This window comes from Peromyscus californicus, unplaced genomic scaffold (assembly GCF_007827085.1).
Source record: "Peromyscus californicus insignis strain IS unplaced genomic scaffold, ASM782708v3 Scaffold_7__1_contigs__length_154581171, whole genome shotgun sequence".
Classification (NCBI taxonomy): Eukaryota; Metazoa; Chordata; class Mammalia; order Rodentia; family Cricetidae; genus Peromyscus; species Peromyscus californicus.
The window spans coordinates 54,924,400-54,945,402 of NW_026294595.1; the positions used below are offsets into that span (position 1 = coordinate 54,924,400).

Below are 21,003 nucleotides of genomic sequence, written 5' to 3' on the forward strand. Positions count from 1 at the left end.
GCTTCTCAGGGTCAGGTGACACACTGTTCCCAGGTTCCACCAGCAGGTATGGCATAATGCGAATGTCCTGGCGTCCAACCCTCCTGGCATCTTTGAGACCCCACAAACTGCTAGAGAATAAAGGGAGGGCCTCTCAAGATGCTCTTTACTATTGGGAGTAAACAGCCAGCAGCAAGTTTTTATGCAAATCAGAGATAATTACTGGGGTTTTATGAGGAAGGAAACCTTGGACTTTGGCAGTTATTGGCTATAGTTATGACTCAATTCGTTGTCTTGAAAATGATCACACAATTTTCCTTGCTTGCTCTAGGGGAAAGAGGAAGTCTAGACATGGGATGGCTAGAGAACACAAGAAGGTGGGTTATGGTCTGGCTGCAGACATGGAGTTTGGGGACAGGAACTCATCATTTTGTCTTACTTTTTATACCTAATGAACTTGTGTTCTTTGGGCACCTGCCCCTTGAATAGTTGTATTAGCTATTCCCTCCTTCGGTATCTGGTTTATTTCAGGACTCGGTGATTTAGAATGATGTTGGCATTCTTCCTGGTGATTAGCAGTCTAGAGTATAGATACATTTGCTGGCCTGGTTGGCTCTCTGGGAGACAGGCTCTGGCATGCTTTGCGTGTGTGTGCATGCCTGCTTGTGCAGGTATCTATGCACACATGTACCCACGTATGTAGAGACCAGAAGTCAGCATCAAGTGTCATTTCTCAGGAACCCATCATCTTGTTTTCTGAGTCAGGGTGTTTTACTGGGGCTTTGCAGATCTGGCAGGCTGGCAGCCAGTGGCCCAAGAGATCCCCAGCTCTGTCTCTGCCTCCCCAGCTGAGATGGCAAAAGTTATCTCCCAGAGTGTACCACCTTGGCTGCCTTTCATGTGGGTGCTGGGGATCAGACTCAAGTCCTCATGGTTGCATGGCAAATACTTTATCAACCGAGCTACTATGTACACAGTCCATGTATGTATGTATGTATGTATGTATGTATGTATGTATACTAATCACATATCAGATGATTCACCCACTTACACTGTAAATTGAATAGTTTTTTTTGCATATTCAGAGTGGTAAATGAACATCATCTTCACATGCAGAACATTTTCACGTAGCAGCAGTCCCTTTCCCATTTCACCCAGCATCCCTAGCTTCTGACAACTACCAATCAATTTTCTATATATATAGATTTAGCTGTCCAGAACATGCCATTTAAATAAAACCTTACATGTCTTTTGTGACTGCCTTCGTTTGTTTGAGATTAATGCTTTCAAGGATTACTCGTACTGTAGCACGCATCAGGGTACTGTGCCTTTTCAAGGCTGAATGCTGCTGTCCTACTGTGGGAATGTCCCACATTTTGCATATTCATTTATCAGATCATGGGCATTTGGATTAGTTGTCCTGTGGGGGCATTCTGAAGGGGGCTGGGCAGCAACATGAGGCCTCAGTTCTCCCTGGCCTGTCCAGCATGGATCACACAATAATTTCATGCCTAGAATCCCTCACTTGCTTGAGGGAGAAATGAGGAGTGTGAGAAAATGCCCCAACTATTAAAGTGTCCACCAGCCTCTTACAGTGTCCCCAAATCACTGAAGTTCCTGCCTCAGTGATAAACTGTTTGGTAATGAGTTTCCAAAGAAACTGGTGGCATGTTGCCAGTCAGTTGTGGATAGTATTGGCAAGAGTGTTGAGTAGAGTGTCATAGCTCATTTACACTGATCTTTTAAAAAAAAATATATTAAAAAAGGAAAAGAAATAAGAGAAAAAAAGGGCACCTGAAGTATTATCTGTAATAGTCATTCAGATCAGTCAGAGCCATTAGGAAATACATATGAGGACTCAGTACAGAGAGTTAGTCAAGAGTATAGACGGAACAGTGATTTGTTTTCCTGATGCTCAATTAAGTAATCTGGTTTGGACTGGTATGTATATACCACTGGCACTTAATTACAGATTATTCTCCTAATCAGGTAATGCTATCTCCATTGCTAACCTCAAGCCTGAAGATCCAAGATGATGTATTACATCATTGCATCAAATGTCGCAGAGGCATATCTGAAAGGACTTGTTTTAACATCGTAGCTAAATTGAAAGCTGGAGAAAATGGCCTTTAGCAATTTATCACCATAATTATTAGAACCCTAAAGCACAAAGGATAAGTAGGTAGTATTAATCTAAGTCGCCTACTGAACAAACACAACTGTTTTGTGGTTGTTGGTCTCTGAAAGGGGAGCCAAGCTCCATCTCTAAGGCCTCCATGGTGGCTGTGGTAACAGTGTGTAATACAGAGGCCCCCAAGGCCTGGTGAGAGTCACTCTGTACTAACAAACTCAAATCAAACGGCATGCAGTGGGGAATCTCACAAACAGACTGCTCCATCAAGGAAGGTCAGACTGTTCCGCAATCCTCCTTACCCAATCACATCTCTATGCTAATAGACAGGAGGCTGGAGAACTACTTAGCTTCCACCATTCATTAGCATAAAAACTTAGCAGCTGTTTACCATCTCATTAGCATTTTAATGATACACAATTTGCCATGTTAAACACAGATTGTTTTAAAGTACTGATGGGTCTTCGGAACAAACCACACTCCCATCAATCCCTTCACCTCACTCTTGCTGTTTTCTGTTGTTAAGCGCGGCTTCGCCAAGCCTGACTTGTCTGCAGAAGCTTTTGCAGATTGAAATGAAAGACAAAGCACAAAACCATTCGAAAGTTATTCACTCTTTGATTCTCTGTCATTTTACTCCAGATTTTGCTACTTCTGCTTGCAAGCCTTTCCTGTCACCTTTGGGTGCCTGAAAGTCAGTGAGAGTTGTGAGCAGAAATTTGGCTAAAAGGCATTGTGCCCTACAAGAGAATGTTCAGTTTCTCTAAGAGTCAAAGACTTGCTGAGATTAAAAAAAAAAGAAAAAGAAAAAGAAAAGGAAAAAAGGTTAACAATGAAATAATGACCATGTCTGTGCAAAAGTGTCCCACCTTTGCATTGCTATTCTCAGGAGACAGGAACAACATTTAACTTTTTTAAAAAGCAAACTTGGGGGTTAAGGAGAAATGGAGGCGGTTATTAAGTAAAGTGCAGTTTATTAATTAAGATTAAAAAGAGTGCTTCAGCTCAGGTTTAAACACAGGTGCACGGGTACACACCCAGGGCAAAGTGGACATGGTCCACTGGTGAGAGTGTCACCACCTTTGGGTTTTCTGCAATCACTCAGCAATATATATGACCCTAAAGTGTATGTGTGTGTAATAAATCTGATAAATGTGCACTTGAGTGTGGGTGGGTTGTACACAGAGGCCAGAGGAGGAGGACAGGTATCCTAGTCTGTCACTTTCTGACTCACTGCTTTTTGAGGTAGGATCTTTCACTGAACCTGACGCTATCTACGCTTGGGCAGCCAACAAGCTCCAGCCATCCTCCTGTCTCTGTGCCCTGCCACCCAAAGGCTTCCAACATTGGGGTTACAAACACACTGTACCTTGAGGGACTTTTCAATAGGTGTTGGGACCCAAACTCAGCACACACTCTTATCCAATGAGCCCTCGCTCCAACAGACAGATTGGTTGGGTTTTGTTTGTTTGTTTTTAATTACTAATTGTAATGGTTAGGCTTTGTCAACCTGACACAAACTAGAGTCACTTCAGAAGAGGGAACTTTAATTAAGGAACTGCCTCCATCACATTGGCCTGTAGGCCTGTCTCTGGGGCTTTTACTTGATTGATGACTGATGTGGGAGGGCCCATCCCACTGTGGGCGGTGCCATCTCTGGGCAGGTGGTCCTGGGTTGAACAAGCCATAGAAGCCAGCCAGTACTCAGGGCTCCCCTAGAGTCTCTGCTACAGTTCCTGCCTCCAGGTTCCTGCCTCCAGGTCCCTGCCTCAATGATCTTGACGGTGGACTGTAGCCTGTAAGATGAAATAAACCCTTCCTGTCCCCCAGCTGATTGGTCAGTATTTTATCACAGCAATGCAATGCAATCTAGGACACTAACCCTTTTAGGCCAGTGTACAAAGTGCTGAGTCTCACAGAAACGATTAAAGTCAAAATAGAGTTTCCCCTTATTTGATGAGGCTTTTTATATCATATGTATTTATCAAACCTCCTGTTAAAATGACACACATACACACATTCCTCTGGTTCTGGTGAATTCTTTTTTGGGGGAGAGGGGAGACACTTCCTTAGAGAAGGGAATGTAAAGGGTGAAGAGGAAGTGAGTGGGAGAGGGAAGGAGAAGGAGGAGAGACAAGGTCAGAGAGATCTTAATTCCATGTTCTGAGAACTTCCAATTGTTGTTAATTCACCATGCTCGGCATGGCAAGGTACCCTACTCTGGGGGCACAGTTACAGTTTTCTGAGTCCCAACAAATAGAAGTTATATTTATCTATCCTATGAAGCCAGTAATACATGAAAGACTCACCACTGTGATCATAAAAAAAAAAAATCCTATTATTTCAGCCAACTGCCTCTGTAACATTATAGGTACCTTATCATGTCAATGGATTATGTCATAATCCATCACAATGAAAGCTCATTTGAGGGCCAAGTGACACTTGGAATTATTGCCTTAGTCTCTGACCTTTAGAAATGTGATCTTGAAGGCCCTTTTAGGTTATAATCCCAAGGCTTCCTGGTGCCTCATCTTTGTGCCATAACAGAAACAAACAAAGCATCTAACTCTTAGACATGAGAGCCAGACAAGACAACCCGAATGAAGAAACATTTACAGAGTGAGATGAAGTCTGTTCTTAACCATGCAAGACTTGCTCCCTATGCCATGGCCAGGTACGACCCTTCCTGTGGGTACTGAAATAGAAAACTTATCATGCCATACATGCCAAATATGGAACTCCTAATGACTTCTCTAAAGAAATTAAAATGAGTGGCAGCTCAGTTTTTCCTTTTCATTGCTTTCCCAGCTTTGTGGCCCCTCACACTGTAGGTCTCTCCCTTTGACCAGCACAACCAATAACAATAGAGCATTCCCCGGTCTTCTCCCAGGCCATTGTGTCAGGAAAACAGAAAAGACCAAGAGGTCTACTGACCAAGCATGGCCGCTAGGAGGCAGCCATGTGATCGAAGGCTGAGACTGATAAAGCTTTGTTTCCAAAGTGCTTTTTAGAATGGTAGCGTGGGACCATGGACCAAGTACTATCCAATCACATTCACATAGCACAGACATTAATATTCACATATGGGTAAATAGCTATGCATATCAATGTATATTCATATACACTCACATATATTTATACTTATAGTCATTTGATCCTCACAACAGTCCAATAAACAAATAAGATATTATTATTAGCCTGATTTCAGAGATGGGAAACTGAGGCACAGAGTGAGTTCAACTTCATACAGTTTATATACACAGGTGCAAGAATTCAAATCCAAATCCAGGCAATTTGACTTCTGGCTCCTGATTTTCATTACTGGGTTATTGCTGAAGACTCTCTCACTATCTAGGTAAATTCCTCAGCTATAAGGAAGAGGATTTTAACCTCACACCAAGATATCTAAAACATTCAATCTGAAAACAGAAAATGTTTGCTGCTGGGGATTAGCTAAAACTCTTGACATTAATATAATGTCTGAATCTGTGGTAACTAAAATGTGTGTGTAAGGTTTTCTAATTGTTCTATGAGATCTAGTTCTAGAATACATTGATTTAAAAATAATCTTTCCCAAGGAGCTGTATTATTTCAATCAATAGTTATAAGGGACTGGCAAGGAACGGTACTGATGGGCTTATAAACCACGTCAGGATTTATTTTACTTTTAAGAGAGAATAGGAAATACTAATAACAAGTACAAGCATTTACTGAGATTCTACTACATCCTAGGTACTATGTAAGGTGATCTGCATCCTTTGTTTTATTAAATTATGATGTAAACCCATCACGTTTGTATTATCTCCATTTTACAGAAGAGAATGGTAAGATTTAGAGCAATTAAGATCACTTAGTAGGGGCTATGGCCTGGATTCAAACTCCTGTTCCTCTGACTCAAAAGTCTAGACCATTACTACATAAATCAAAAGCTGTTATGTGAAAAAGTTCCACCATCAGGGATGAGGATACAGTTCAAACAGGAGAGCAGTTGCTCCTCATGGGTAAGCAAAGTCCTGGGATCCTTCTTTGGAAGGTGCTGAACAGTGTGCCTGAGACACAGCCAGTGTTGTGTAAGCTATAATAACTGTGGTCACCAATTAATCCTATGCCCCAGATACCATGTCACACGATGGGAAAACACAAGTAGTTAAGTCCATCAATATTTCTCTTAAAAGTCAATACTTGTGGAGGGAATAGCGTGTGTTATCAACACACTGTTTAGGAGGTTCAAGGGAGAAAGGAATTGTATCTGGTTGTAAGTTGGTTTCATCAACATGTCCCTAGATGAGTTGATGCCTAAGATCAATCTTGAGGAATGGCTAGTGTTCTAGAAGGTGAATATAGGAGAATAGGGTGGACCACTTAAGCACATAGAAGAATATTTTTAATATATTTAAGTGAAACATTTATTTAAGTGAAAAAAATATATTTAAGTGAAACAGTGTAGACCCTCAAGGTATTCTTAGGGTTTGTGGATTACAGGCAGAACAATGAAGAGAAAAACTAGAACATCTTTATGACCTTGCAATAAACAAATGTTTCTTAAACAGGAAGTTGAAGGTGTTGATAACAAAAGGAAAAGATTAAAGAACATATTCTACTAAGAACAAGGATACAGCAAAACCAAACAAAACAAAAACCAAACAAAAAGACACCTGCAAGGAACTGAAAAGACAACCTACAGAATGGGAGAGAACTAGTGCGCACACACACACACACACACACACACACACACACACACACACACACACACACATACACAGGGGCACGCACACATGATATAGTATCGATGGTATATATTCATGTCCCTGTCTATAGAAAGACAATAAGACATTAGAACAAGAAAAATGAGGAAAAAACCAAAGAGCCATTTCATAAAAGTAGTTATTAAAATGGCTAGTTCTATAAAATGTGGTACACTAGACATTAGGGATGTGAGATTTATAACCAAAAGAAGATGCTACTACATAGTCATGAGATTACATCTACAATGAAGAGAGACTAAGCTTTGAGGAAGAAGGTAGAGTCATAATGAAGCATAAATTGTTACAACTACTTGGAAAAACCTATTTGACAATGTTCCCATAAGCATAGTACACCATATCCTATGACTCAGCAGTTCTGCTTCCAGAGAGATGCCTGACAGAAGTAGTATGTATGTATTATAGAATAATCATAGCAACAGTAGTTCCAACTGGAAAATAGTCAATTAACACATCAACTAGAGAAAGAATAAAATAATTTTAGGATCTTATACAACAAAACATTCATAACAATGGACTCTGGTAGTGAGAACACATGATACCAAACTGTATACAATAGAGTAATAGAAACAACAATGGTAAGGAAAAGAGCTTCCAGGGTGCCTTTCTGTGTACATTACCAGCTGTTTTTAAAAACAGGATCAGTCTGTTAAGAAAACCTTCCCTTGGTTGGGGATTTAGCTCAGTGGTAGAGCGCTTGCCCAGCAAGTGCAAGGCCCTGGGTTTGGTCCTCAGCTCTGAAAAAAAAAAAAAAAAAGAGAACCTTTCCAAATAAGAGGAAAACTCCCCAATAAAAAGGACATTTCTGCCGGGCGGTGGTGGCGCATGCCTTTAATCCCAGCACTCGGGAGGCAGAGCCAGGCGGATCTCTGTGAGTTCGAGGCCAGCCTGGACTACCAAGTGAGTTCCAGGAAAGGCGCAAAGCTACACAGAGAAACCCTGTCTCGAAAGACAAAAAAAAAAAAAAAAAAAAAAAAAAAAAAAAAAAAAAAAAAAAAAAAAAGGACATTTCTGAATACTGTCAGGTTATTATAGTGTGTTAAGTGAATTCTGTGTTTCTTTTTGCATGGCCAGCTTGATTGTGCTCTAAGTGACTTGTCAGTTAATGGGCATTCCATGATGTTGGCATTTCCTTAGGAAACAGACAGAAGACTGTCCAAGAGGCTAGTGTATATCTAGAAGTCTGAGACTATACAATTTAAGAAAAAGATTCATTATTTTAATTTAATGTGTAGGAATATTTTGCTTGAATGCATGTAAGTGTATGTACTGTATGTGTGCCTGGTGCCCATGGAGGGCAGAAGAAAAGAGAGTCCCTGGAATTGGAGTTCATAGACAATTGTGAGCATCCATGTAAGTGTGGGGGAACCCAGGTCCCCTGGAAGAGCAGTATATGCTCTTTGCCACTGACCCACCTCTTTAGCCTGCTGACTCTATACAATTTTAACTGTTGGCTTCTGGATTTGGGGGCAGCAAACGTTCCCCATGTCCCTCAGCCTGCAGAGAGATTCCTCAGCATCTGCCACTGCAGGAGCCTGGGGAAATGCTGCATTTATAAGGAAATCCTTGGGAATCCCATGCTCTGGTGTGCAAGCAGTAATGAGGTTCTGCATGAGAAAACAACAGTGAAGCCTTGTCATGATGGATTGTAAGCCATGATGTCCTTCAGTTTAGTCATAATGCACAGCTTTTATATAAAGTGATGAATTCATCAGGAAGATGGCTTTTCACACGCTGTGGCGGTGGAGTCCAGACAGCCAGGTAGCTATTGATTTCTCTCTGACTCTCTGGCCCACACACTGAATTTCTTATATTTAAGTGTTGAAAGAATGAACGAGGTTTATTAACTATGCAGTGCACATTAGTGGTTTAGGGAGGCGTGTGACATGTTTGCTGCAGTTGCAATCTTTTTGAGGAAAAAAAAAACACAGGAGCATTTCACAAATTTAAGTTGAGATAGTCAAAAGTGAATTTGAAATATTTCAGCTTTACTATAGTCCCTCAACTTGTTCCCCAATAGTAGGAAGCACAATTGTGCAAGACAGAAGACTCAAAGAAGGAAAAACAGGCCTCTAACAGATGCCTTCTCGAGGTTTGAAAGCAGCGTTTTAATACACCTGACTTATCAAAAGGGAATGTCATGCGCTGGTTCCTGAATTACCAAGTGTTTAGAGAAGCCAGAATGATCTCCAGACATGGATTTACTAAAATTGTCTGAGGACAGGCATGGCCTGAGAGGTCACAGGAGCCTGGTGACATTTTTCTGGCTAAAAGACTCAGGGAGATGGTCCTAAGCTATGTCAGTTCTGTGACTCCTCGCCTTGGCATCCAGACTTCCATGCAGTCTGAAAACTTAATGTGACAAACACAACAACAGTTTGCTGTCCCCACACACAACACGATAGAAAACTAATAGCACCATAGAGCGATGGCTTATTTTAGGAAGTGCCCTAAAAATACAGACTTTCCTAGGAAAGACAACACTGTTTCTCAAGTGATCAAATATTCCTAGAGAAGTTCTATCTCATATAATATTAGAGATAAATATAGTTTAGATTTGATTTGAGTAAAATAAGATTTCACCACGGCACTTGACTGGTGAATAAAGAGCCCATTGCCCAGTGTCACCATTTTGAAGTTGGCGCAACCTAAGTTGTGTATGGATTACATGTTATTTTCATTATCTTATTTCTTGGGTTGTTGGAGAAGGCTTGAGATAGGGTCTCTTGTAGCCCAGGCTGGCCCTGAATGTTAGAACTCACCGTGCTACTGAGATAATCAGTCTCTTGTTCTTTCTTGCCTCCTCCTCTCAAGAACTGAGGTAACAAATGTGCACCACTCCAGCAGGCATCACTATCCTCAGTCATGTAAGCTTGTATTGGTCTGTTCTGCCTTCTAACTTGGATTTTCAACAGAAAAAAAAAATAGTCATTTTTTTTCAAGGAAGATTTTTAATGTCAATGTTTTGTCACTCTGAATAATGGAAGAAAGAAATCTATCTGATGAGAGAGGAGCTGATGTGGCCAAGGACTGGCATTTCTCCCCAGTTTAAAGAAGGGCAGAAGAAGGATTGCAGCAGCTCATTTTGAATGAGTTTTTCCATTTCCCCACTGGGAAAAGGAGAGAGCAACAGAGTCCATTAAAACCAGGCTTTGAACCACATGGCTTGGATCAATATAATGAATTCAAACAGCACTGCGGTCGGTTGGGGACACTCACACTTGGGTTGGTGGGTTTGTAGAGAAACACCATCAAAAGTGCAATGAACTCACGATCTGAAAAGACAGTTTCCCAAGCAATGGCAACTGGCCTTCCGCTGGAGCAGATCAAAGCAGCAGGCTCTTCTGGCCTCTGGCTCTCTTTGGGCCAGCCTGGCACAAAGGGCCAGCAGGAAAAGGGGCTGGTGGATATAGCCACCTATGAGGTCAGTGTACCAGCTGCTGCTGTAAATTCTAGCTCCAGGACACAAAATGGTTCATGCCCTGGCGAGAAAGAATTTCGGTTCCTGAATTCAATATTTAGGCTATTTACATCTAAGAACTAAAAAGGGGTGGGTGGAAGAGGAGCTGTGGTATATGTAAATGATGCTCTTAAAAAGGTACCCTCCCCCACGCTTGCTCAATTTAAGGAAACACAGTTAATATTTGCTCTGCCTGAGCCTTCAACCCCCACCTTGATAAAGAGGAAAAGGTTTCTTGGGTTTAAATATTAACCAAACACTTCAAAGCTATTCAAAAACTGTTGTGTCTTCCCCCCCCCACACACCACCACCACCAAAGAAAAAGCAATAGGCTCCCAGAAAGCACAGCTTGAAAATAATTGATAAAAACCACTGGCCCCTTGTGCACATGACTCTTCACAGCCATTATAATAATAGCTCCAGGGCATTCAGGAAAACTACCAGTGGCCAGTTAAGAACCATGGCAGCCATCATCAAAGGGGATTCTCCTGATCCTCTACCATGAAAGAGGTGGCTCCCAGATGACATTCACCGCCACAAGCAGCATGAAGACCATTACTATATCCCCAGGGAAGCCTGCTACGGGAGTGTGTGACCTCACTATCCCAGGCAATGGGATGAGCGGGTGTGAGAAATGAGGTAATGTTAGGGTTGATATGGGTGAACGGCTGAGAGAGGCTCAGGAGAGGGAAGGAAGGATGGTGGCTGAGTGTGTCTTCATTTTGCAAAGAGGACTGGAACCAACACCATTTCCTTATTTAGCACTTCCCAGTTTTATCTCCTAAAATGTCCACCCCATCATCTTTTTCTTGTGTAGCAAAAACAGAACAGAGCAAAAATTACATGAGAAGCAACAACCTAGTAAAGCAGCACATCAAACTCCTCCAAACACTGGAGCTCGGCAACCAGAGGCAATGTGCTGTCACCCCCATCATGACAAACACCGAGCATCGTGTAGCCCAGGGGTGCCTACACTCCACAGGGGATTTGGTGGGCGTTTAGCAGACGGGGCCAATGCCTGGCTTGACTTCTTGGAACTCTGCCACCTCTGACATCTTCGCAATTGATTCCACTTGTTTCAGTCAGGCAGCAGTTCCTGAGCCAGGAGTGATATGCAAAACAGCATCAGATAAGGCCCTGCATGAATACCCCAGGATTGTCTGCACTGGGAATGATTCCTCAGAAATGATAGCCCTGGCCTGTGCAGCGTCCTGTTTACTCTTATACTATCACACTGGCTTTGTTCTAGTTTTTCTTTTATGGGATTTCCTTCTTCTTCTTCTTTCTGTGTGTCCATGTGTGTGCAGAAATGTGTGGTGTGTGTGTGTGTGTGTGTGTGTGTGTGTGTGTGTGTGTGTGTGTGTGTTAGTACACGTGCATATGTGTGTGTGAAGTTCAGAGGACAACCTTGAATGTAATTCCAAGTGTCACTGTTTATGTTTTACATTTTTACTTTCATCCTTTTTTATTTTTTAGACAGGGTCTCTTACTGACCTGGAACTCACCAAGTAGGTTCGGGTGACTGGCCAGGGGGTCCTAACAACTGTGCCTCCCCAACCCTGGGATTACAAATACAAGCTATCAGCCGGGCGGTGGTGGCGCACGCCTTTAATCCCAGCACTCGGGAGGCAGAGGCAGGAGGATCTCTGTGAGTTCTGGTCTACAAAGTGAGTTCCAGGAAAGGCGCAAAACTACAGAGAAACCCTGTCTCGAAAAACCAAAAAAAAAAAAACAAAAAAACAAAAACAAAAACAAAAACAAAACAAATACAAGCTATCATGCCTGGTATTTTTTTTTTCAGCAGTTTATGCAGACTGAACTCAGGCTGCCTTAACAAGGCAGGCAGTTTTACTAACCAGGCCATCTCCCAAGTCCTTCCTTCCTTCCTTCCTTCCTTCCTTCCTTCCTTCCTTCCTTCCTTCCTTCCTTCCTTCCTTCCTTCTTCCCTCCTTCCCTCCCTCTCTCTCTCTCTTTCTTTTAAATTTAAAGAATATACACATCAAAGTCATTTCAATTTTTATTTCCTAACTTGACTTCAATGTTTTCTCTGTCTTGCTGTTCTTCTCTATGTAGTAAAAGGTTTTCAATATTATAAAATATATATAAAACAAAAGGATAAATAGTGAATAGTATGCTCAGCATCATTAGGTGATTACTGTAGGCAAGCAGTTTAACATCATCCTACAATTACCTTTGTGTGTGATGAGGGCACGTGTAACCTATTCCCAGAAAAATCTCTAGTATGCCAAACGATATCATTAACTATGGTCACCTTTGTGCTGTCTGTGAAATCTTTAGATTTATCTTTGCTATGTAAGTTCATGTCTGCACCCTCAGACCTACACTGCCCTCTGCCCTCCCCGCACCCCTTCTCTGGTAAGCTCCTAGCTATTCTGTTTTCATACTTTTGCATTTTGTTGAAGATTCCACATAGAAGACGTGTGACATTTTTCTCTCTGACTGGCTTATTTAGTTAGCTCATTGTGCTGGCTAGACTTACATCAACTTGACACACAAACTAGAGTTATGAGAAAATGCTGTCATAAGAAACTGGCTATAAGGCATTTTCGTAATTAATGACTGATGGGGGAGGGTCCAGCTCAATGTGGGTGGGGCCATCCCTGGGTTGATTGTCCTGGGTTCTCTAAGAAAACAGGCTGAGCAAGCCATGGAGAGCAAGCCAGTAAGCAGCAGCTCTCCATGGCCTGTGCATCAGCCTCTGTCTCCAGGTTCCTGCCCTGTTTGAGTTCCTGTCCTGATTTCCTCCAATGATGAACAGTGCTGTGGAAGTGTAAGCCGAATAAATCCTTTCCTCCCTAACTTGCTTTTTGGTCAGGGTGCTTTGTAGCAGCAATAGAAACCCTAACCAAGACACCCAACATACTAAGTTTCATCCATACGGTTGCAAATGACGTGATTGTATTCAAGCTAGGTAATATTCCTTACACGAAATATCTTTTTGACTCCCCAAATGTTTCTCCCTTGCTCACTCAATAAACAAATTTTCTAGTCCAGGGTTCACTACTGGCTTCTTTTTGTATCCTTCCTTCTCATGGAATTACTGACCCCTGCACAATACTTAGCTCATCAGGAAAATATGGGGAGTGATGGACATAACGGGCTTTTAGTGAGGAATCCCACAAAAGTAAAGAATTTTATCATGGTAGTCATTATTCATCTTTTCAGTGATTTATGTCGTAAGGCAGCAAAGGGATGGAAATATTTTCTTTTAGAACACGTTTATTTTTAACTCTTGGTCTCTTTTCTGGACTTGACACAGTCCTCTAAGTGACCCCTGCTTTAAAAGACACCAATGGAAAGAAAAATAAAACCACAAAAATGGACCTGATACTCACCAAATCTACTTTGATGAAGCAATTCCAGGTAAAGTTCCAAACTGCATAATCTCTACCCATTTTCCAACTTATCTCCTCTCTCTCTTTTCTAACAGCACAGACCTCTGTCTTTTCATATCCTTCACCACCTCCACCCCAACCCTGACTCCCAATCTGTCAGTCCTCCCTGCCTCTCATCTCTTCTCTCTCTCTCCAGGCTCTGTGTGTGCTGATCTGTCCTCTGTCTGTTCTGTCTTCCTGTCCCTTTGTCCATCACTCATCATAATACTACCGGGAACTACTCATGAGATTTTTGCCTCCGCCTCCTTTGCAGCTTTGCTGGGTTAATTCTGATTTCACTCCTTGCATTATTTTACTATATATTAAGGGACTGAGAGGGAGACTACTTGAGGATCTGGCCACAACACAACAATTCTATTAGGCCACACGTCTCTGGTTATGTCTCAAGTGGTTGGGTTGGCTGCCACAACTAAGGACTGATTTCCTATGTGATTCCACAGCGGTATCTGCTCACCTTGTGATAGGATGGGACAAGTTAGGAACTTAGATGTCCCCAAGGACTTTTAGTATGTATTTTTAAAATGCATCATGGACTTTTAGGGTGTATTTTTTATAGAAACTTAGCCTTGTGTCCTGGGTCACACAAGCACTATCCCTTTTCACTTCAGGACTCATGGTCCTACTACATATATCAAATAGACTTCTTACATATGTATTTAATAAGATGTCTTCTAGAGTCCTAGATGGATTATGATCATCCTATGCTCTTCTGACAAATGAAGTGATACACACGGGTAAACAATTCCATAAGAAGGTAAACATGCAGGGCCTTATGGGGGCCGGCTTAGTTTGTAAACTGCTTGCTGTGCAGGTGTGATGGCCCACGTTTGGATCCCTGGAGCTCCTTTGGCAGCTAGTCTTGTTTCGTCAGTGAGCTCCAGGTCCAATAGGAGAGACCCTATCGCAAAGTGTAAGGGGGAGAGTGACAGAGCTCTGGTCTCCATGTGCATGCACACATGCACACAAGCACACATATATATCATATGCACACATAATAAATGACAATGAAAGAAAAGAAAGCAATCATAGAAAACGGTAACAATAGTAGACAGAGCCTGCTGAAATCAGGTGCCAGTCTACCGTGATGACGACATCGAGTAGCACAGTCTAAGAGGTCACACATCACAGAGCTTGAAGGACCTTGGAAACATTAATGAGCTTTGGCTTTAACATACTTGTTTTTGTTGCAAGAGTTCACTGAACCCTCAGTGTTTATACCTCTAATCCACCATGAGGCAGAATACAAGAACTTGACGCTGTTTCAATATTTTCCAAACCACCTAAAATCCCACTGGGGACTGTGAGATAAAAACATCTTCCCGCTGCCAAGGGTTCCCAAGTCCTTTCCTAGCAGTAACATTTATTCATGTTTTACAAACAGCAATGTTGAAAAGAAAAGGGAAAAAAAAAAAGGGTACATCCAAGTAGAAGTGAGATGTCACAAGCACCTATTTTATACACACAAAATCCGCCCATCCTTAGAGCAGACACTACTCCCTCTGGAGGAGCTAAGCTTACCTGCTGTCCCGAGAGAGTTCTATGCCCAAGAGTTGAAACAAACATCAAACCACTGAGTTTGACTAAAACCAGATGGACCTTTATAGCCTGCAGTCTGCTTGTCATAAAAATCATGGGACAAACAGCACAAATCACCCACATTGCTCCATTTTATTGCAGGCGACCAGTCACTGTTTCGTCAATATGAATGTGGACTTGTAGGTGGGGTACATCCTCAGCTTAAAGAAACCTCAGTAAGACAAGAGAAAGAGAGGCGATTCTCACACACTATCCAGCAGTTATTCTAAGACAAACTTCAAAAGGAAAAAAAGAACTGTAGTTCAGACAGATAGGACAGGGACTCATCCAACCACATCTTTATGATATTTAGCTAAGTGCCTCAACAACACACTCTAAATACAAACAAGTTAGGAAAACCAGAAGTAAGATCAGGAGTGCGCGCCCGGTGGGGGATCGGGGGTGTCTTAAAATTAGCAAGTGTTATTTTTCCTGATTCCGACGTTTTTCTTTTTCTGCAGCTGCTTTGGACCATTTTACATTTCTGTCACACACTTCGTGGAGAAGTCCCCTGCGGTGTGAGTGCTGAGCAGTCAGCAATGCTTACCTTCACTTTAAAGATTACAGTCGGCACTCACGCCTTCGCTCACTCACTGTGCGCGGCATTACACGGAGAGATAAATCCTTCCATCATCTCCGCCCGGCGCTCCTGCGAGATGTGGCGCTAGGAAAGGCCGGCGGGTAGGCAGGCAGGCAGTGCGTCTGAACAAATCACAGGTCTCCAATTGCTGCCTAGCTCTAATTACTATAGAGGAGAGTGTTTGCAACACGATTCCTGGGAGAGGGCAGGCTACCTTCTGACGACAGCCAACCAAATATATCCTAAAAGACTGACAAGTCACTTTCTTTAGTGTTATTAATTTTCTCAGTCCCCCATGCAGTCCTCTGTGGCAAGATGAATCAGATGCCCGTCTCTCCCCCAACAAAACAGCTTAATGTTCACAGAGTATCTATTACAATGATTTGGAATTCTTGGTATCACTTAGATTTAAAGAGTTTTCGTTTTTTTCCTAAATGGGTAGCCATATCTAAAATTTAAATTTGCCTTTTATTTCAGAGCGGAACCTGTTCCCAAATGAACCTGATTTGTATTCTGTTAGCAGAAAACGGTTTATTTACAAGCTATTTGGTGTGGGGAAAAAAAAGTGCTTTTCTTTCCCATGGAAATGCAGGTTTTAAGTAAAGATTTAGAGCATATAATTAAAAAAGACTAAAGCTGATGACAATTTGATGTTGACAACATTAGCAGTGATGTCAATGCATTCCAACTCAAAACCCTAATTTCAGCTCTATGGGGGAATTATCATGTTGAAATTAGCACTTGTCTAGGCCTGGGAGTAAAATGATACAGTATCTACTCCCATATTTAACTAATGCAACCCTCCATCTCGTGTCATTTGGCTCTGTGGTCAGAATAAGGATGGTGATCTGTCCACATTGCACAGTGTGGCTGTGACTGGGAGTGAGGACTGTGTAGTGTTTTGCCACCAACACAGGTGAATTTGCTTAGAGGGCATCTCACCGATGTTTGTACAAGCATTGTGCAACTTAGTACTTTTGCTGGCCAGAGCCAACCCTGGAGATGTACAAAACCAATCACGTCGGGTTTGCACAGTCATGACCAGGGAAAGGTAAAGCGCCTAGCATAATAACCAGATGCGGAGTTCAAAATGGTGATTATAAAGTCAGTTCTTAGACAGTGTGCTTCTCCAGGCATGAGCAGCAGTAAAACACTATGTGGGGCGTGGTAGGTTAGCTCTGAGCCCATTTCCCTCCAACTAACACCTGTGTGTGTCTTACATGTTTAGTCTCCAAGGAATAACATAAAAGAGAGTCATGCCGGGATTTTGCCTCTTTGTGAAATTAAACTTTCACCCATGGGTCAGTAGACCCATGGGTCAGGAGCCCATGGGCCAGTAGACCAAGTATTGTGCACCTGCTTGGAGTATTTTTCAGGACTATCTCTGGGTCTGCAACTGGTGAATTTTCAAACTTTACTTATACTTCTATATACTTTTAGTTTCAGTCGGTGTTCAAAAGTGTGGGCCCCTAGGTGAGCTACATCAGCATTTCCCCAAAACGTGTATGTGTATGAAAAACAAATTCCCAGTCCCCATCCCAGGCCTCCTGGGGTGGGGCACAGCAAATTTGTGTTTTCCCACCACCCCCAGGGCACCCGAAGCAGGCGGAATCTCTCTGCTGGTGGGTGGTGCCTGTAGGAGAATGGGATAAAGAATGCTTACATCTCCCAGGGTGAGCCTGGGGGAGGGATAAAGGCTGTGTGGAAATGGGATAAAGAATGCTTACATCTCCCAGGGTGAGCCTGGGGGAGGGATAAAGGCTGTGTGGAGAGGTGGCCTGTAAGTGGTTGTCTAAAGGATGGGAGGAGTTTGGATGGATCAGCAGCAACTGAGTACCTTGTGTGAGTGCAGCCCACTCACTCCAGACTTTACTCAACAGCTTTCTTCAGTCGTTCCACTCTTGAGGAAAACTTACTGCATCCTATGAACTGCAGTCTATACTTTCTTTTCCCTGGACTTTCAACTCCTTTCAGAGTAGCCTACACTTCCATTTTCTCTAGCAGGGTTTAAAAACCTTTAACTAGTCGTTCATGACCTTCTTACCACTGGCAGAATACAATCCCACATCTAAGTTGTTTCTCTTCCGAGTTTCTAAGCACCTCCCAGAGCTCTCCTGCCAGTATCACAGGGACACCTCACCTCCAACTCACGCTGGATGAAAACAGTTATCACAGCCCTGCCATGGCAGCTGCCCCCCCCTGCACCCCGCCCCCGCCCCCCCCCCCCCGCCCCCCGTGGTCTCTATTTCATAGTCTAGCACCAGCGGCTTCCCATTTAGACTGTAGGAAACCTGATGTTATGATGTGATGCTTGATTTCTCCTCTTCTGAGTTCTCCAATCAGGTTAGTGATCTTTATGACATCAGTTTCCTTTCCTTTTCATACTCATTACTGCAGCCTTCACTGAGCTGCACACTAGCTGCTCTCTAATGTAGCAGGCATAGAAGTAGGTCTAGAAAGCACAGATGAAATATCATGAATGAATGAATGAATGAATGAATGAATGAATGGCCTAGCATCTATACTTCACTGTAGTAGCACTGGAGGCCATTGAGGGAATACTATTTCCTCCTGGGTGGAGACCTATCATTCATTCCAAGCTACTCAAAACGTAAGAGTTAGCTTTACTGGCACGGGTCAGTCCTCCTGGTAGGAGACCACCCCTTGGGAGGGCAGATTCACCTAACATGATACTGAAGAGGTGGAGGAAATAATGGTGCCTTTAATGAGAATGTTCTTCTCCTTTCCAGCATCCTCGCTCTCTGTGGCTGTCAGGTCCCTCAGCTTCTCAAGAGTCTTCACACAGAAAGCTACATTTTTTTTCTTTTTCTTTCTTTTATGCATCTTTCTTTCGGATACTGGCCAGAGCCTACATCTCCTTTGTTGTGTACTTTGGGCTTTTTTAAGTCTTTTTTTCTGATGTTACCTTCCTTCTGCCACAGGGGCTGCTTTGCCTCCATGCCTAACTCAAAGAGGCATTCCCTCTCTTCCCCACCTCCCTCCTCTATGCAGCTACTGAGATTTATGGCTTACCTGTCCTGTGGTCTTTCTTTTCAAATTTAATGAAATTGTCCTTGAACATCCTACAGAGTCTGTTGTTGAATTCTTTTATTAAGAGACTCGGAACCCTGAGAAGGGAACCTCAGGCTCCTTAGTAACATGTGGTATCTCAGATGAGACTCCTCAAAATCTCCAGTCCACTAACATAATATTTACCAACTGGACTCAATAATAACCAGTGGAATTCTTTTTTTTTTTTTGAGCTTTTTAAACTTTTCATTATTTTTTGTATTTAAATTTTTTAAATTCATTTTACATACCAACCACAGATTCCCCTCTCATCCCTCAGTGGAATTCTTAAAAGCACCTTGAGTCAACCATTTTCCTATTCAAGTGTTTTCTGTGGCTTTCCTCAGTAAGATATAGGCTCTGAAATTCAACATACTCATTCAAATCTCCACTCTGCTACTCACTAACTGAATATTTCATGAATTAATTGCCTTTTAAGATATAATTCTCTCAACTGAAGAGCAAGAATAAAATAATAATATCATCTCCTGAGCAGAGCTGAGGGAAATAATGACGTAAATTCTTATTATGGTACCTAGACTATTGAAGGACTCAGTGAGTGTTATCAGCATCACTTAAACCATCACCATGGGATTCCCTTCCAATGGCTTCAACTCAGCATCCACTGCCATCTTCATATTTAACAGAACTAGTTTTATAAAATCTGTTAAACACATGCTTCCATCAAGAGGAATGCCTACTTATTTGTTTGTTTATTTATTTATCTCCTATCTTCTGGCCCTCAGGTGGTGCCAGATATGGGGCCAATGCCCCAAGAACGTTTACCACATGAGGCAGCAGTTGTTTCTAGGATAGGCATGCTTTCTTGGTTGTATTATTTCATTCATGTCATACCTCCCAGGATGTGTCTCCCCTTTTGTCTTATTTGAAGTCCTTTCTGTTTAAAAATGAGTTTTAGATACCATTTTGCCCCTCAGGAAGGCATTCTCTACTTTCATAAGTATCTTCTTTCTTTCCAAACCTGCAATGTATTCACTGCAATGTTTATTATGGTACTTAAGACACTGGTTTGTGTATTACTGTGTTGATACCTTCTTCCCTAGGGAATGCTAAGCTCTTTGGTTAGAGACTAAATTTGGCTCTCTTCTTTGCCTACCGTTCTGTCTAGAAAAGGTACTCAATGAAATAATGAATGAGATGAAGGGAATAGCATCTAGATTTTATCATAAGAACTCTGCTATTATACATTAATTAATGTTCTTACTTCCCATTGATAATTATGAACACTGTTAAGAGTACAGGTCTACTCCTTACAAATGGGGTCCATTCTTTTATTTTTCCTTTTGAGACAGGGTCTCATGTATTCCAAGCTTCAAACTCACTAGATAGTTGAAGATGACTCTGAACTTCTGATTCTCCTACCTCCATCTCCTGAGTGCTAGGATTACAGGCTTGGCTCCTGCCCCCCAACCCTAACACCTAGTGTATTGCATACTGAGGATTGAACAAGGGTTTCCTGGATGCTGGGCAAACACTCCTCCATCTGAGCTGTATCTCCAGCCCTGCAATTAGAGGTCAGCATCCTAGAACTCAGAAGTCTTTTCCTTGGACACAGGATCACAGGTGGTCACTGAATTCCTGGATAGACCGCAGGAACTTTGTTAACCCACAGGATAGCTGCATTCAACACAGCAATATGCCAGCAACAGCACCTCAATGGCAACATTACCACACTGGGCCTTGAAACGGAGGCAGCATCCTCCTTGTTTATGGCCTGTCTGCCTCGGAAAGCCTGAACCATGATCTCTGTTGTATGTGAAGACATACTCAGAGAGCTGTAACCAGAGCTCATTTCTCTGCACGTGAAAGAGTGCTGACTTTTCTGTGAACATGAACATGACCTTGTTAAAGAACCGATTTATAATTGGTATAAATTCACAAAACAAATCTTGTAGGAATTCAATATATTTGAAATTTTTTGAAATCAGAAATGACCACTTTTTAAACATCAAATCCCAAATTTTAGCCTCTTTTTTCTTCATTGTGAACTAAGTTTTAGTTGATGGTGG

General features: G+C 42.2%; 1 protein-coding gene across 8 annotated transcripts in view; it reads right to left on the reverse strand.

The window, feature by feature from the left end:
- Nucleotides 1–21,003, reverse strand: part of Znf385b (zinc finger protein 385B) — a 407,065-nt gene that overhangs the window by 101,233 nt on the left and 284,829 nt on the right. Inside the window, exon 1 of one of the 8 annotated variants that reach the window (XM_052723005.1) lies at nt 15,872–15,996. The exons of the other annotated variants lie outside the window; for them this stretch is intronic. The gene's annotated coding sequence lies outside the window, so the exon portion shown is untranslated. Of the gene's footprint in view, nt 1–15,871; nt 15,997–21,003 lie in introns of those variants that run through there. 8 annotated transcript variants of the gene reach the window in all.